This window comes from Theropithecus gelada, chromosome 6 (assembly GCF_003255815.1).
Source record: "Theropithecus gelada isolate Dixy chromosome 6, Tgel_1.0, whole genome shotgun sequence".
Classification (NCBI taxonomy): Eukaryota; Metazoa; Chordata; class Mammalia; order Primates; family Cercopithecidae; genus Theropithecus; species Theropithecus gelada.
Window position 1 is genome coordinate 122,013,967 of NC_037673.1, and position 19,540 is coordinate 122,033,506.

A 19,540-nucleotide genomic window follows, 5' to 3' on the forward strand; every position below is an offset into this window, starting at 1 on the left:
TATTAGACATTAAAGGCTCCTAAACAATGTTAAAACAATGTTTTAAAATTTCCAAGTATAGCTCATATCCTTTTGTAAATATTTTTATTCTTCCTTGTACTCAAGAATACATAAATCTCTAAAGATAGCATTTTCCTAACTTTTGAGTATGCTGCCACTATAACTTGGGTCTATACAGCTTCGAATATTGTAACTGATTCTGGTTGAAGCAGTTTTCCTAAAGGAGCACTCTATTTTATGGTTTTCAAATAGTTATCCTACATATAATTGACATTCCCAAGCATTTTATTGCTTTTGTCTTGGGTGACTACCCCTAAAACATTTCACCAACATTTTTTTTTTTTTTTTTCAAAAAATAAGAAAAAGAAAATCATGATACCCTTGTCTAACTGGGAATTCATAATAAATTTTTATCAGAATTTTTTCACATTAAAATTTCACATGAGCAATTTCTAAGGGGTATTTGGGAGGAGAGGGCACATCCAATATTCCCAGAAAATAACGCAACCTGCAAAAATAGAATAAGTTGTTTTTGATTGGCACCCAAGATGGCCGAATAGAAACAGCTCCAGCCTCCAGTTCCCAGCATGAGTGACACAGAAGACGGGTGATTTCTGCATTTCCAACTGAGCCCCCGCTGCTGATACCCAGGCAAACAGGGCCTGGAGTGGACCTCAAGCAAACTCCAACAGACCTGCAGCTGAGGGTCCTGACTGTTAGAAGGAAAACAAACCAACAGAAAGGACACCCATACCAAAACCCCATCAGTACATCACCATAATCAAAGACCAAAGGCAGATAAAACCATAAAGATGGGGAAAAAGCAGTGTAGAAAAGCTGGAAATTCAAAAAGTCAGAGCGCATCTCCCTCTCCAAAGGAATGCAGCTCATCACCAGCAACGGAACAAAGCTGGACGGAGAATGACTTTGACGAGTTGAGAGAAGACGGCTTCAGTGGATCAAACTTCTCAGAGCTAAAGGAGGAACTACGTAACCAGCTCAAAGAAACTAAAACCCTTGAAAAAAAGAATGGATGAATGGATAACTAGAATAATCAATGCAGAGAAGACCTTAAAAGAACCGATAGAGATGAAAACCATACCATGAGAACTACGTGACAAATGCACAAGCTTCAGTAACTGACTCGATCAACTGGAAGAGAGTATCAGCAATTGAAGATAAAAGGAATGAAGCGAGAAGAGAAGTGTGGAGAAAAAAGAGTAGAAAGAAATGAACAAAGCCTCCAATAAGTATGGGATTATGTGAAAAGACCAAACGTCTGATTGGTGTGCCTGAAAGTGATGGGGAAAATGGAACCAAGTTGGAAAACACTCTGCGGGATATTATCCAGGAGAATTTCCCCAACCTAGTAAGGCAGGCCAGCATTCAAATTCAGGAAATACAGAGAATGCCACAAAGATACTCCTCGAGAAGAGCAACTCCAAGACACATAATTGTCAGATTCACCAAAGTTGAAATGAAGGACAAAATGTTAAGGGCAGCCAGAGAGAAAGGTCGGGTTACACACAAAGGGAAGCCCATCAGACCAACAACAGATCTCTCGGCAGAAACTCTACAAGCAAGAAGACAGTGGGGGTCAATATTCAACATTCTTGAAGAAAAGAATTTTCAACCCAGAATTTCATATCCAGCCAAACTAAGTTTCATAAGTGAAGGAGAAATAAAATCCTTTACAGACAAGCAAATGCTGAGAGATTTTGTCACCACCAGGCCTGCCCTACAAGAGCTCCTGAAGGAAGCACTAAACATGGAAAGGAACAACAGGTAACACCCATTGCAAAACATGTCAAAATGTAAAGTTCATTGATGCTAGGAAGAAACTGCATCAACTAGCAAGCAAAATAACCAGCTAATCTCATAATGACAGGATCAAGTTCACACATAACAATATTAACCTTAAATGTAAATGTACTAAATGGTCCAATTAAAAGACACAGACTGGCAAATTGAATAAAGACTCAAGACCCATCAATTTGCTGTATTCAGGAGATTCATCTCACATGCGGAGACACACATAGGCTCAAAATAAAGGGATGGAGGAAGATATACCAAGCAAATGGAAAACAAAAAAAAGCAGGGGTTGCAATCCTTGTCTCTGATAAAACAGACTTTAAACCATCAAAGATCAAAAGAGACAAAGAAGGCCATTACCTAACGGTAAAGGGATCAATTCATCAGGAAGAGCTAACTATCCTAAATATATATGCACCCAATACAGGAGCACCCAGATTCATAAAGCAAGTCCTTAGAGACTTACAAAGAGACTTAGACTCCCATACAATAATAATAGGAGACTTTAACACACCACTGTCAACATTAGACAGATCAACGAGACAAAAAGTTAACAAGGATATGCAGGAATTGAACTCAACTCTGCACCAAGCAGACCTAATAGACATCTACAGAACGCTCCACCCCAAATCAACAGAATATACATTCTTCTCAGCACCACATCACACTTATTCCAAAATTGACCACATAGCTGGAAGTAAAGCACTCCTCAGCAAATGTACAAGAACAGAAATTATAACAAACTGTCTCTCAGACCACAGTGCAATCAAACTAGAACTCAGGACTAAGAAACTCAATCAAAACCACTCAACTACATGGAAACTGAACAACCTGCTCCTGAATGACTACTGGGTACATAACAAAATGAAGGCAGAAATAAAGATGTTCTTTGAAATCAATGAGAACAAAGATACAACATACCAGAATCTCTGGGACACATTTAAAGCAGTGTGTAGAGGGAAATTTATAGCACTAAATGCCCACAAGAGAAAGCAGGAAAGATCTAAAATTGACAACCTAACATCACAATTAAAAGAACTAGAGAAGCAAGAGCAAACACATTCAAAAGCTAGCAGAAGGCAAGAAATAACTAAGATCAGAGCAGAACTGAAGGAGATAGAGACACAAAATACCCTCCAAAAAAATCAATGAATCCAGGAGCTGGTTTTTTGAAAAGATCAACAAAATTGATAGACTGCTAGCAAGACTAATAAAGAAGAAAAGAGAGAAGAATCAAATAGATGCAATAAAAAATGATAAAGGGGACATCACCACCGACCCCACAGAAATACAAACTACCATCAAAGAATACTATAAACACCTCTACGCAAATAAACTAGAAAACCTAGAAGAAATGGATAATTTCCTGGACACATACACTCTCCCAAGACTAAACCAGGAAGAAGTTGAATCCCTGAATAGACCAATAGCAGACTCTGAAATTGAGGCAATAATTAATAGCCTAACAACCAAAAAAAGTCGAGAACCAGACGGATTCACAGCCGAATTCTACCAGAGGTTCGAGGAGGAGTTGGTACCATTCCTTCTGAAACTATTCCAATCAATGGAAAAAGAGGGAATCCTTCCTAACTCATTTTATGAGGCCAACATCTTACTGATACCAAAGCCTGACAGAGATACAACCAAAAAGGAAAATTTTAGACCAATATTCCTCCTGATAAACATCGATGCAAAAATCCTCAATAAAATACTGGCAAACCGAATCCAGCAACACATCAAAAAGCTTATCCACCATGATCAAGTGGGCTTCATCCCTGGGATGCAAGGCTGGTTCAACATACACAAATCAATAAACGTAATCCATTATATAAACAGAATCAAAGACAAAAACCACATGATTATCTCAATACATGCAGAAAAGGCCTTTGACAAAATTCAACAGCCCTTCATGTTAAAAACTCTCATTAATTCGGTATTGATGGAACGTATCTCAAAATAATAAGAGCTATTTATGACAAACCCACAGCCAATATCATACTGAATGGGCAAAAACTGGAAGCATTGCCTTTGTAAACTGGCACAAGACAGGGATGCCCTCTCTCATCACTCCTATTCAACATAGTGTTGGAAGTTCTGGCTAGGGCAATCAGGCAAGAGAAAGAAATCAAGGGTATTCAGTTAGGAAAAGAAGAAGTCAAATTGTCCCTGTTTGCAGATGACTTGATTGTGTATTTAGAAAACCCCATTGTCTCAGCCCAAAATCTCCTTAAGCTGATAAGCAACTTCAGCAAAATCTCAGGATACAAAATCAATGTGAAAAAATCACAAGCATTCTTATACACCAGTAACAGACAAACAGAGAGCCAAATCATGAATGGACTCCCATTCACAATAGCTTCAAAGAGAATAAAATACCTAGGAATCCAACTTACAAGGGATGTGAAGGACCTCTTCAAGGAGAACTACAAACCACGGCTCAGTGAAATAAAAGAGGACACAAACAAATGGAAGAACATATCATGCTCATGGATAGGAAGAATCAATATTGTGAAAATAGCTATACTGCCCAAGGTAATTTATAGATTCAATGCCATCCCCATTAAGCTACCAATGACTTTCTTCACAGAATTGGGAAAACTGCTTTAAAGTTCATATGGAACCAAAAAAGAGCCCGCATTGACAAGACAATCCTAAGCCAAAAGAACAAAGCTAGAGGCATCAAGCTACCTGACTTCTAACTATACTACAAGGCTACAGTAACCAAAACAGCATGGTACCGGTACCAAAACAGAGACATAGACCAATGGAACAGAACAGAGCCCTCAGAAATAATACCACACATCTACAGCCATCTGATCTTTGACATACCTGACAAACCAAGAAATGGGGAAAGGATTCCCTATTTAATAAATGGTGCTGGGAAAATTGGCTAGCCATAAGTAGAAAGCTGAAACTGGATCCTATCCTTACTCCTTATATGAAAATTAATTCAAGATGGATTAGAGTCTTAACTGTTAGACCTAAAACCATAAAAACCCTAGAAGGAAACCTAGGGAATACCATTCAGGACATAGGCATGGGCAAGGACTTAATGTCTAAAACACCAAAAGCAATGGCAACAAAAGCCAAAATTGACAAATGGGATCTAATTAAACTAAAGAGCTTCTGCACAGCAAAAGAAACTACCATCAGAGTGAACAGGCAACCTACAGAATGGGAGAAAATTTTTGCAATCTACTCATCTGACAAAGGGCTAATATCCAGAACCTACAAAGAACTCAAACAAATTTATAAGAAAAAAACAACCCCATCAAAAAGTGGGCAAAGGATATGAACAGACACTTCTCAAAAGAAGACATTTATACAGCCAACTGACACATGAAAAAATGCTCATCATCACTGGCCATCAGAGAAATGCAAATCAAAACCAAAATGAGATACCATCTCACACCAGTTAGAATGGCAATCATTAAAAAATCAGGAAACAACAGGTGCTGGAGAGGATGTGGAGAAATAGGAACACTTTTACACTATTAGTGGGATTGTAAACTAGTTCAACCATTGTGGAAAACAGTATGGTGATTCCTCAAGGATCTAGAACTAGAAATACCATTTGACCCAGCCATCCCATTACTGGGTATATACCCAAAGGATTATAAATCATGCTGCTATAAAGACACATGCACATGTATGTTTATTGTGGCACTATTCACAATAGCAAAGACTTGGAATCAACCCAAATGTCCACCAGTGACAGACTGGATTAAGAAAATGTGGCACATATACACCATGGAATACTATACAGCCATAAAAAAGGATGAGTTCGTGTTCTTTGTAGGGACATGGATGCAGCTGGAAACCATCATTCTTAGCAAACTATCACAAGAACAGAAAACCAAATACCGCATGTTCTCACTCATAGGTGGCAACTGAACATTGAGATCACTTGGACACAGGAAGGGGAGTATCACACACCGGGTCCTATTGTGGGGAGGGGTTAGTGGGGAGGGATAGCATTAGGAGATATATCTAATGTAAATGATGAGTTAATGGGTGCAGCACACCAACATGGCACATGTATACATATGTAACAAACCTACACATTGTGCACATGTACCCTAGAACTTAAAGTATAATAATAAAAAAATATAGAATAAGTTAACTTGGCATGAAAGAATAAATGAAAGCAAATTCTTGGTAGCTGATTTTGAGGTATTGAGAGAAGTATTTTATAATTATGATTCTGGTTTATTTAAAAGTCAACTTTTTTAGTGGAAGAAATAATGGATGTTGTATTTACAAAGGGCTTTGCTGTACACCTTTTATTAGCATAAGTCTTGTATCCAAATTGAAAGGATACTCCTAAGAATGTCAAATCACTAAGTTTAAATAAATTTCAGTGATTTTTTTTCTGCACAGCTGAAAACTGTAGTAGTTTTATGTCAGAACAGAAATTAAATTCAGGAGCAGAGAGTGAGATCAATTACACATGATTCTAAAAATACTTGAGGGTATAAAAACAAACTGGAATTTCTAGTTTAAAAAGACAGAAGAACATTTTTCCTCCCTTTGCTTCCTCAACTCTTACCACAACAAAAAACAGCTAAATAAAGGAGAAAATATTCCATCACAAGGGAAAGAAATAAATTTTTAAGCAAAAAATTAAGATCACTTGCCAAATATTTTTAAATGATAATCAAAATGAGGGATCACAGACAGTATATAGACTTCCTCAAAGTTAAGATGACACAGAACATCATCAGGATCAATTAGATTTATTATTAGATGAGATCTAGGGTTGTCTCTAAAAATGAAAAATCATCCCAGTAGAGATCCAGTTTGATATCTCAGAATAGTGAGGAAGCTAGAAATAAAGGACCAAAAAAAAAGTGTACCAAAAAATCCCGACATCAAAATAGAGGCTGCAGACTTCTTCAGATTTTCAAATTCTTCCTGATCCCTAGAGCACTCCATGCCCACTTTGACCACACATGTCTTTCCATTAGCAGCTATTAACATTCAAAGATAAGTAGTGTCATGCAAGAAGGTCTCATAGGCACACACCAAGTGCCACACAGTCCTAATGAAACATGGCATTTATTAAGGAAAATTTTACAACTGGAGAAATAGCAGGGTGATTGCAGTCCCCAAAGTCTGATTTTTCTCTACCTTAGGATGCGCACAGATATTCCATACCAAGGTTCTAGGAGAGAGGGTGTGACCGGATCAGCACACTGGACACGCAACTAAGCACTCCGAGGCTGAGTATCTAACACTATGGTATGTGTTTATGGATGTGCATAACGTGGAGACTACAGAACACTTTGTTTCTCTAAGTCAGGAAAGGACACATTTTTAGGTCAAGGGTCAGATAGCATATGTTTTATATGGAGATAGCTTTCACTGGCCATATGGCCTCTGCTGTTTTGCGACTACTCAACTCTGCTGTGGTAGCACAAAAGCAGTCATAGACAATACATGCAAAGTTGTGCATGGCTGTATTGCAAAGAAACTTTACTTATGGATACTAAAATTTGAATTTCATATAACTTTCATGTTTCATGAATTATCATTCTTCTTTGGATTTTTAAAAACCATATATAAACAGAAAAACCATTCTTAGCTCAGGTACCGTGTAAAAACAGGGAGCAGGCTGGGTGTGATTCATGGGCTGTGGTTGTAGTGTTTCCTGATCCCTTTACTAAACAGTAAGACATATATCAAATTAGCTCTAGGTCCTGAAACTTCACTAGGAAATATGCATACTAAAGTCCAAGTCATGCAAACCAAGAGCCCTGGAAACGGTCTTACATGCCAGGAATACTGACATGAGCCTAAGGCCTTTGCTCTCTGAAGCCCAGTTCAGTCTACTGAACTAGCTCTCAGCTAAGACACCAAAACATAGAAGGAAATGAGCCTCTAGAGCCGTCCAGACATGTCTCTCATCAGGTAATAATCACAAAAGCTCTAGCATAAAAACCACTCATTAAAACAAGTTTGTCATAGAGGATAAGAAGCATTTTAAAAGGAAAATTAAGAAGCACTTAAAAAGAAAAATGAAGGAACAATATCATAAAAAGAATTATTTAAACACAGGTAAAGTCAGAAAAATAGGAATAAATTATAGATCAGATAATACTTTAAACAGTGGGAAAAGAGTTATACATGTTCAAAGAATGGAATATAATAGACAGAAGTGGTTGAAAAATGAGCCTATAGATCTTAGGAAAGAAACGCAAGTGAATACAAAATATCATGGTTCAAAAAGTCGCTTTAAAAGTAAGGCATAAAAATAAGCATCACTGAAAACAAAATCAAAAGTGTAGTAGATGGGGTGTAACAAATTATATACATAAAACAGTAAAAAACAAAACACGAACATGACTATGGAGAAAATCATGGATAAAGCAAAGGATACTGAACTACATATAACTCATGTTTCTAAGAACAGAAAAAACATTCCAACATTCAAGTATGCAGTTAAGGTAAACTTCTCTGAAATATGGCAGGCTTAACGCCACAGATTGAGTCTCATGATTGCAGGAAAAATGGATACAGAGGGATTGATATAAGTGCATGCATTTTGGCAAATCCCCTGGTCTTTAAGGATAAAGGAGGAATCATATAGACATTCATTAATGAATGAACAAGCAAGTCATATACAAAGAAGAATATCAAGTGGTCTTTAGAGGTCTCCAAAGAAATATTCAGTTGCATAAATAGTGTAGAGATGTCTATGCATTTCTTTAAAAAGTTAACTATGACCACAAATTTGTATCTGGGGAAGTTGTCCTTCATATTTAAGGTAAAAGGTATAACTTCTCACTCTCATATAATAAAAAATGCCAAACAGGAAATGACAGAAAATTTTTAAAATGTAGAAAAATAGAAACTGTTGAAAACAAGGCTCAGGGAGAGTTGAATCCACTTATGCTAACATTGAAGATTAGAGAACTAAAGTATTCACAGTTATGTAATCTAATGTGCATGTTACACTTTTGGAAATGTTAAGATGACAATATAATTAAAAGTGGAGACTAAAAGAGCAATGTGGGAGGAAGTATGAGTGATATTTTCCTCACATTTCTAGCAGGGAGTCAAATATTTTTCAAATTTGAAATATATAGTTAAAAATAACTCTTTTTAGACATACAAGTGCTCAAAATTTTACCTCTCATGTACACTTTCTCAGTAACTATTATTGGATATGCTCCACAAAAAGGAAGAAGTAAAACATGAAAAAGAGAGTTATCAGGAAACAAGAGACATGGAATGGAGAATTTCATATATGACAGCCCAATCCTTCACATTCCAATGATAGCATAAGTTCCCACATTCTGAATCCTATCTTCCTGGAGGTGGAATGCAGAAGGCTTGCTTTTCTAGCCACCTGGCAGGGAGAGTGCAGGCACGTGGCCCAGGACTTACTAAACAGAAGCTTTCCTGTGAGGAATGTATCACACCCAGCTGTATTTAGCTGTGTTATTGTCACTGTTATTGTTGGGTTGGTTTGCTTTGTCTTAGAATGATGGCCAGAGATATGTCCAGCTTTTTTTACTTATAAGGTTATCAGGTAGTATTTCTGACATTCACATGTGAATGACAGCAGTGCTGGTACTCACTTCTTAATCACATTGGAACTTGATATGGTTCTGGTTCTGTGTATTTTTCACTGGCTACTAGCCATAAACCTGGTCCTAAAGCTCTCTCAATTATTCTGTATTATCTTTTAGTATACAGAAAAAGCTTGTTAAAATAAAAACAACCCAAATGTTATTACTCCCAATTAAAAAGCTGGCTTTAAAAGCTACATTTTGCATACATATATGGGTATGCAGCACGCACATGCACACACGAGCTTCAGTAATTCTTAGGTCTCAGCTCAGTTTCCTTTTCTTCAAAGTCAAGTAAAATGAAGCTTAAGTTCACAATACTTTACACGATACTATTTCATTGTCTAACCTATTTTTTTAGGCTGTTTCTTGAGTGATGGTTGATGAGATTTATGGTAATTTTTGTCATCTTTTCTGTAATTTCCATTTTACTTTTTGTTTTTCCGGCTTTTTAAACATATGAGTGGATATTTTTTGTAGAGGGCATAAAATACTTATACTACATATTATGTAAATGAACAGTTTCATTCAAAATATTTATTGCACATTTAAGAAATATCTTCCCCTGTCCGAGTATAAGTGTGTTTGTGTTTATATGAGTGTGCTTTCCATTTGTATGTGTTAGTTAAGGATCATTGGAAACTAGTCCACTATTAGACTAGTTTTTTTCTGTTCTTTATTATGTATTCATAGCTCATTTATGTACCTGAACAGAATTTGAGAAATGTAGAGGTCATAATTTCATATGCCTATTTCTCATCACAACAAAAATTTAAACCTGTATATACATGTATATTTGTATGACACATATGGCATTTCAGAAAGAAAATAAGACAATTTTATAGTCATTATTCTAATATGCCAAAGTTTTTCTCTTCATAAATAAACTAGAAAAAAGAGAAAAACACACACATTTATTTTCTTTTCAGCTCCAAAAAGTCATGAATATCTACAGAGGCTTATCTCCCATAGTAATATGCAATGCTAAGTACTCCATAACCAAGAACAACCTGAAAGAGAGATTGCACTCTACATCATTATGCAAATCAATCTTTTTTTAAAAGTAAAAAGCAGAAATGACAATATGCTAATATGGCAGCAGCATTGAATACGATGAGGATTATTAAAAACGAAGTGTTTGTTCATGCCCAGAGTCTTTTTTTACTTAATTTTTTTATAGCACACAAACCTCCAAAGGAAATATTCAAAAAAGAAAAGCTCCCAAATCCTAATTACCATAATTATACTTTTTCATCTTAAAATCCTTTACACACCCCTGGAATAAATATTATATGTCATATATAGCATCATAATTAACATAAATGTTCGAAGAAACGATGCTTTGATTGCTATTTGCTACACATTTTAGCTAATGAGCCAGAACTACACAGTGTATATATGTGGTATGTGTCTATTTATTATTATTAGCATAGTGGCTTTGACTAGCCTTAATTAAAAATCTGCATAAAATGATTCTATTCCATTGTATACAATACACCACAGGAATGCCTAACAAAAGTTAATATTGGAAGCAGTGAATAATTTAGACTACTTACCAACGAAATGTTTTTTTTTTTTTTTTTTTTTTTTAAAGGCTTTCAAAGGAAAGAAGCCTTGTAAAAGTACATCTGAGATGAGCGATAGCTGCAAGGTCTTTGCTCAGCCATGTGAATGTGTTGTTTAATTATGGATCAAGTTCAGTCTTTAGCTCCTTGACCACTATGGATTACTCTTTCCATTTTCTTCTATGAGATCATGCTGAGCTGGGGTGATACATGGAAAAATTTACTATCATTCACTTGCCTATATTCTCTAGAGAACCTCAAAAATGAGAAAGAGGCAAGGAGGAGGAGGATATCTTTGGAACACTTTGAATTTGAGTAAAAAGATAAATTCAATTTGCATTCCAAAACAAAATACATTTCACTCTGAGCAAAAGATTTTAGAATCACAGATATTGTTTTGTGAGTTTAGGTCCATGAAAAACAGAGTGACCAAAATACAAAAATGAATCTGTACTTTTGCTGCTAACATGCATAGTTCAAAGAATAGCTCAAGACAGTATCTGTATAATGGTGGCTGATGGGCAAATCAACTGACATTTCTCTGAAAAATAGAGTGGTAATGGAAAAGGGAATTTGGAAATGCTAAGATAATACTATATAATGTCTGGCGTCTTCTTCAACAAGGGGAAATATTTTATTTCAAATAGTCAGAATTTCTGGTTTTTAACCAATAATAAATAAAAGTAAACTCTTTTTCCCTGAAGGAGGCAATCCTGTATGAATGAAGGATTTTTAAACGGTGAGTAAATGTGTCAGAGTTCCCTTTTTCCCACAAACTAGCCACTGTTTTCTAGTCAATATGGTAGGGTTTTTTATTACATACCTATAAAATAAGACACTAAGACACTGTGGAGACCAAAAATATTATGATTCTAAGACTGTCTGAATTTGTCTGTAATTCTTCTTCCATCCTCTCTCTCAAATCAGGTTTTTGCTTTTCCTGCTTTGAATCTGCTCTTGCTAAGATACATGATAATTTCTACTTGGCTAAATCCAATGATCCATTCTCAATTTTCTTATTACTTAATATAACTCTACTTTCTTTCCACCTTTATAACTGCAAAAATTCTACACTCATTATAGCAGTCAAGATGATCTTTGTCCTCCACCTCCGTCCCTCTCGTTCTTTTCTTTCTCTCCCTCCTCCTATTTCTCTTCTTCAACGCATCCAGTTTAATCAAGTTTTCTAAATTTTTTATTATGAAAAAGTAAGTAGAATAATGCAAACATATGCAAAATAAGCAGAATAACATAATGAATTACAGTTGAATACCCGTGTACTCATCACCCAGTTTCTACAATAATCATCATGCTGCCATTCTTATATCATTTTTAGGTTTATGCACTTCAAAACCTGACTCTCAGTTATTTTATAATACTTTTATAATACTTTTTGAAGTGAAATTTATTTACTTTGAAATACACAAATGTTAGCTGCACAATATTAAAAAATAGATAGGCCTTAGTAACCTCACTCCTCTATCATCATGTAGAATATTGTGTCTCACTACAAAGACCCTAAGTGTTCTCTGGTCAATCCTCACCTCCCAAGACAACCACTTGTTGATTTTTTTAAACAATGGAATTATTTTGCCTCTTCTAGAATTTCATATAAAAAGAGTTACAGAATATGTACTCTGTTGTACCAGGCTTCTTTCACCCATCATGTCTGTGAGATTCATCCATGTTGTGTGCATCAGTAGTTCATTCTGTTTATTGCTGAGGAGTTAATTTATCACATTTTCCATTATGTTAATTTATCACATTTTCCTATTATGAATATTTGAGTTTTTATATTCTTGGCATTTCCCTTGAATATATAGCCAAGAGTATAAGTGATTGGTTAAAGAATAAATGTATGTTCAACTTGAAGATAAACTGTCAAAACTTGTCTTCAAAGGGTTATAACATTTTACATTCCTAACAGCAATACATGAGAGTTCTATACCTCCAACATTTGATGTTGTCAGTTGGGTCTTATCTATTGAATATAATTTACGTACAATAAACTTTAATCTCTGAGTTTGATAAATGCATAGAATTATGTAACCACTACCATAATTAAGATATGGGACATCTCAATCACTCAATATAAGTGTCTTGAGCTCCTCTGTAGTAAACCTTTCCTTAGACTCTGAAGATTACTGAGAAGTCTTCAGTCCTCATATTTTTGTCTTTGCAGAATGTTATGTAAATGGAATCACACCGTATGTATCCTTTTGTGTCTGACTTCTTTCATTTAGAAAAATGCAGTTGCAATTCACCCATATCAGTACATATATCAGTAACTTGTCCTTTACTTTTGCTGAGCAGTTTTCCATGTAATAGTTATCCATTCACCTGTTGAAGGACATTTGCACTGTGTTTAGTTTTGTCAATTATGAACAAAACCACTATAAACATGTGCATACAGGACTTTATGTGAACATAAGTTTTTATTTCTCTTGGATAAATGCCCAGGACTTGATTATAGGTTGTGTGGTAAGCATATGTTTAACTATATGAGAAACTGCCAAACTGTTTCCCAAAGTGACTAAAGCATTTTGCATTCCCACCAACAATGTTTAAGGATTCCAGTTGCTCTGCAACTACATCACCACTTGGTACAGTCAGTTTAATTATTTTTTAAAATTTTTAGTTATTTAAATAGGTATATAGTTATCTCATTATAGTTTTAATATCATTTTTCTAATTGACTAATGTTGAACATCTTTTTATGCTTTAATTGCTATCTACATGTCCTCTTTGGTGAAATATCTGTTCAAATTGGTTCTCAAGTTTTATTGTATTTTTGTTTTCTTTATATTTTCTAGATACAAAGCCTTAAAACATTTCAACCCCATCTATGTTTTAAATTTTCAGTGTCTTAATAGTGTTTTTCCTAAAGCAGACATTTTAAATTCTGTTAAAGTCTGATTATCAAAGTCCAACTATCAATGTTTCCTTTTACAGATTGTGGTTTTTGTTTGTTTGTTTTGTTCTTATCACGTCTGAGAATTTTTCATTTAAGTAAAGGGCACTGAGATTTCTTCTTTTATTTTCTCCTAAGAATTTTATGGTTTTAAGTTTTAGATTTGTATTTTTTTATCCATTTTTAGTTTTTTATGCCATGAGACATGAGGCACAGGCCAGTGTTCTATTTGTTGCATGTAGTTACGTTGAATCACTCCATTTGTTGAAAATAGAGCCTTTCTCCATGCATTGCCTTTGTACATTTGTAAAAATTCAATTGACCATGTATGTGGGCATTTACTTCCACACTATTCTGTTTATTTTATCTATTTGTATCTATTCCCACTGATAACACATTGTCTTGGTTATTGTAGCTTTTTAGTAAGTTTTGAGATTAGAGAATGTGAATCCTCTTTGTTTTAACTTTTTCAGCATTGATTTGGCTATGCTATTTCCTTGGCATTTTCTTATACAGTACATTTTAGAATAAGCTTATCAATTTCTACAAGAACATTCTTAAGAGATTTGTTTAGAATTATGTCACATCTTATACAAATTTGGAAATAAGTGACACCTTAAAAATATTGAGTATTGCATAAAATACTGGCAAACAGAATCCAGCAGCACATCAAAATGCTTATCCACCATGATCAAGTTGGCTTCATTGCTGGGATGCAAGGCTGGTTCAACATATGCAAATCAATAAACATAATCCATCACATAAACAGAACCAATGACAAAAACCATATGATTATCTCAATAGATACAGAAAAGGCCTTTGATAAAATTCAACACCCTTTCATGCTGAAAACTCTCAATAAACTAGGTATTGATCCAACATATCTCAAAATAATAACTATTTATGACAAACCCATAGCCAATATCATACTGAATGTCCAAAAGCTGGAAGCATTCCCTTTGAAAACCGGCACAAGACAAGGATGCCCTTTTTCACCACTTCTATTCAAAATAATATTCAAAGTTCTGGCCACAGAAAGAAATAGGCAATCAGGCAACAGAAAGAAAGAAAGGGTATTCAAGTAGGAAGACAGGAAGTCAAATTGTCTTTGTTTGCAGATGACATTGTTATATATTTAGAAAACCCCATTGTCTCAGCTCAAAAACTCCTTAAACGGATAGGCAACTTAAGCAAAGTCTCAGGGTGCAAAATCAATGTGCAAAAATCACAAGAATTCCTATACAACAATAATAGACCGGCAGACAGTCAAATCATGAGTGAACTCCCATTCACAATTGCTACAAAGAGAATAAAATACTTAGGAATACAACTAACAAGGGACGAGAAGGATGTCCTCAAAGAGACTACAAACCACTGCTCCAGGAAATAAGAGAGGATACAAACAAATGGAAAAACATTCCATGCTCGTGGATAGGAAGAATCAGTATCATGAAAATGGCCATACTGCCCAAAGGAATTTATAGATTCAATGCTATTCCCATCAAACTACCATTGACTTTCTTCATAGGACTAGAAAAAACTACTTTAAATTTTATGTGGAAGCAAACAAGAGCCCGTATACCCAAGACAATCCTAATCAAAAAGAACAAAGCTGGAGGTATCACAATACCTGACTTCAAGCTATGCTACAAGACTACAGTAACCAAAACAACATGGTACTGGTACCAAAACAGATATATAGACCAATGGAACAGAACAGAGACCACAGAAATAACACCACACGTCTACAACCATCTGATCTTTGACAAACCTGACAAAAACAAGCAATGGGGAAAGGATTCCCTATTTTATAAATGGTGCTGGGAAAACTGGCTAGCCTTATGCAGAAAAGAGAAACTGGACTCCTTCCTTACACCTTATAGAAAAATTAACTCAAGATAAAGACTTAAATATAAAACCCAAAACCATAAAAACCCTAGAAGAAAACCTAAGCAACACCATTCAGCACATAGACATGGGCAAAGACTTCATGATTAAAACAGCAAAAGCAATTGTAACAGAAGCCAAAATTGACAAATGGGATCTAATTAAACTAAACACTGCACGGCAAAAGAAACTATCATCACAGTGAACAGGCAACCTACAGAATGGGAGAAAATGTTTGCAATCTATCCATCTGACAAAGGTCTAATATCCAGAATCTACAAGGAACTTAAACAAATTTACAAGAAAAAACAACCCCATCAAAAAGTGGGCAAATGATATGAACAGACACATCTCAAAAGAAGATGTTTATGTGGCCAAGAAACATGAAGAAAAGCTCATCATCACTGATCATTAGAGAAATGGAAAATCAAAACCACGAGATACCATCTCACGCCAGTTAGAATGGTGATTATTAAAAAGCCAGGAAACAACAGATGCTGGTGAGGATGCAGAAAAATAGGAATGCTTTTACACTGTTGGTGGGAGTGTAAATTAGTTCAACAATTGTGGAAGATAGTGTGGCAATTCCTCCAGGATCTAGAACCAGAAATACCATCTGACCCAGCAAACCCGTTACTGGGTATATACCCCAAAGGATTATATATCATTCTACCATAAAGATGCATGCACATGTATGTTTATTGCAGCACTATTTACAATAGCAAAGACTTGGAACCAACCCAAACGCCCATCAATGATAGAATGGATAAAGAAATGTGGCACATATACACCATGGAATACTATGCAGCCACAAAAAAGGATGAGTTCTTGTCCTTTGCAGGGACATGGATGAAGCTGGAAGCCATCATTCTCAGCAAACTAACACAGAACAGAAAACCAACCACCACATGTTCTCACTCATAAGTGGGAGTTGAACAATGAGAACACATGGACACAGAGAGGGGAACATCCCATACCAGGGCTTGTCAGGACAGGGAGGGGCAAGGCAAGGAAGACCATTAGGACAAACACCTAATGCATGTGGGGCTTCAAACCTAGACGACAGGTTGATAGGTGCAGCAAACAACCATGATACAGGTATACCCACGTAACAAACCTGCATGTTCTGGACATGTATCCCAGAACTTAAAGTAAAATTAAAAATAAAATAGAAAAATATATTTAAAAATTTAAGTATTTCAATCCCTGAACACTTTTAATCTCTCCAGTTGTTTAGATCTTATTTGAAATCTGTCATCACTGTTTTGAAGTTTTAAGCATATACATTTTGCACATATTTTTGAATATATGTTAAGTATTCTTATTTGTGATATTTTAAATGATGTTTTTAAAATTTCAATTGTTTGTTGTAGTGTATATAAGTATAATTTATTTTTGAATATTAAACTTGTATCCTTGGGCTTGCTAACCTCATTTATTAGTTCTAGGAGCCTTTTGTAGATTTGCTGGATTACTTATGTGTACAATTATGATGTTGGCAAAAGAGATCATTTTCTTTATTCCTTTCCCATTTGCCTTTCATTTGTTTTTTGTGCTTTGTTTTGTTTTTTGCCTGTTACACTGGCCAAACTCTCCAGTGTCGTGCTAAGTAAGAGTGGTGAGAATGGACTTTCTTGCCTTCTTCCAAAATTTTGGCAGAAAGCATTCAGTCATTCAGCAGAAAGTATCAAGTTAGATGTATGTTCTTTGTCAATGTTCTGTATTAAGGTCAGGATGTTACTTTCAATTCAAGGTTGCTGAGAGATTTTCTTTTAAAATTATAAATGGATATTAAACTTTTTTAGGCCAGGTGCCCTGGCTCATGCCTGTAATCCCAGTACTCTGGGAGGCTGAGATGTGTGGATCACTTGAGGTCAGGAGTTTGAGACCAGACTGGCCAACATGGTGAAACCCCATCTTTACTAAAAATACTCAAATTAGCCAGGCATGGTGGTGGGTGCCTGTAATCCCAGCTACTTGGGAGGCTGAGGCAGGAGAATCGCTTGAACCCGAGAGGCAGATATTGCAGTGAGCCGAGGTCATGCCACTGCATTCCATCTGTCTCAAAAACAACAACAACAACAACAAGAACAACAAACATTTCAGATGCTGCTTCTGCATTTATTTTGAAGATTATTTGGTTTTACTTCTTTAGTATGCCGACATGGTGAATTACATTAATTTTCAAAAGTCAAACAAAGCTTTTCATTTTTCAAAAAGACCCCCTTGGTTCATTCATTCATTCATTCATTTAATTGTATAAATTTAAGATGTCAACATAATGTTTTATTATATGCAGTGAAATGATTATGGCAGTCAGGCAAATTAATATATTATTAACCTCATATAGTTGCTTTTTTGTGTCAAGAACATCTGAAGTCTACTTTCTTTGCAAATTTTCTGTGTACCATATACTACTAAGTATAGTCCTCATGCTCTACATTAGATCTCCAGACTTATTCACCTTATATAACTGCAAGTTTATACTCTTTGCCCTATATCCCTCCATTTCCTCCTCTGCCCTCACACTGCTAACCACTGTTCTACTTTCTGTTTCAATGTATTTGACTTATTTTAGATACCACATACAAGTGAGATCCTACAATATATTTACCTCTAAAAGGTCTTTACATAATGACTGAAGGGTCAATTAACAAAAAGATATAATAACTGTAAGTATATATGCACCCAGTGACCGACTGACTAGCTATATAAAGCAAATATGGACTGATTGGAAAGGAGAAATTGACAGAAATACAATAGCAGTAGGAGACTTCGATGCTCTACTCTCAGTAATGATAGAACAGTGAAACAGAAAATCAATAAAGAGTTGACATGAACAACACTGTAGATTTAATGGATTTAATAGACATATACAAAACTTTTCACCCAGCAGCAGAATAACGTGTATTCCTCTTAAGTGCACACAGAACATTCTCCAGGATAGATCATATATTAGGTCACAAAACAAGTCTTAACACATTTAATAGGTTTGAAATCATACCAAGTATCTTTTCCAACCACAATGGAATGAAACCAGAAATCAACAGCAGGAGAATAGGAAAACTCCCAAATATGTGGAAACTAAATGACACATTCCTGCAAAACCACTGGGTCAAAAAGAAAATGAAAAGAGAATTTTTAAAACCTCAAGATAAAAACAAAAACACAGCTTACCAATACTTATGGGGTGCAGCAACAACAGTACTCAGAGGAAAGTTTATGGTAAAAAAAAATCTGCACTAAAAAGAGAAGAAAGATCTTAATTAAACAATATAATACATAAAAGAACTAGAAAAAACTAAATTCCAAGGTAGCAGAAGGAGGAAAGAAATAGTAACAACCGGAACAAAAGCAAATCAAATAGAGAATTGAAAAACTATTTAAAAATCAACAAAACTGAGTTGACTTTCTGAATAAACAGAACTGACAAACCCTTAGCAAGACTAAGAAAGAGAAGACTCTAATAAGTAGCCAGAAATTTTAAAAGGTGATATTGCAATGGAAGCTTCAGAAATAAATATAATCATAAAAGACTATTATAAACAATTACATGCCAACAAATGGCATGTAACAGAAGAAATGAATAATTTCTTAAAACATAAAACCTACAGAGCGAGTAGAAAAACAAATGAACTCAAATCATTTTTTCCATCTTCTCTTACAATACAACAAGCAGCAACACAGAAGCTTTCTGTGACCAAAGGTGTGGGGATTTCTTCCCATACACCAAGCAAGAAAGCAGTTCTGCAGTGGGCACCAGCTGGGTGTCCTCCAGTTTGGTTCTGACA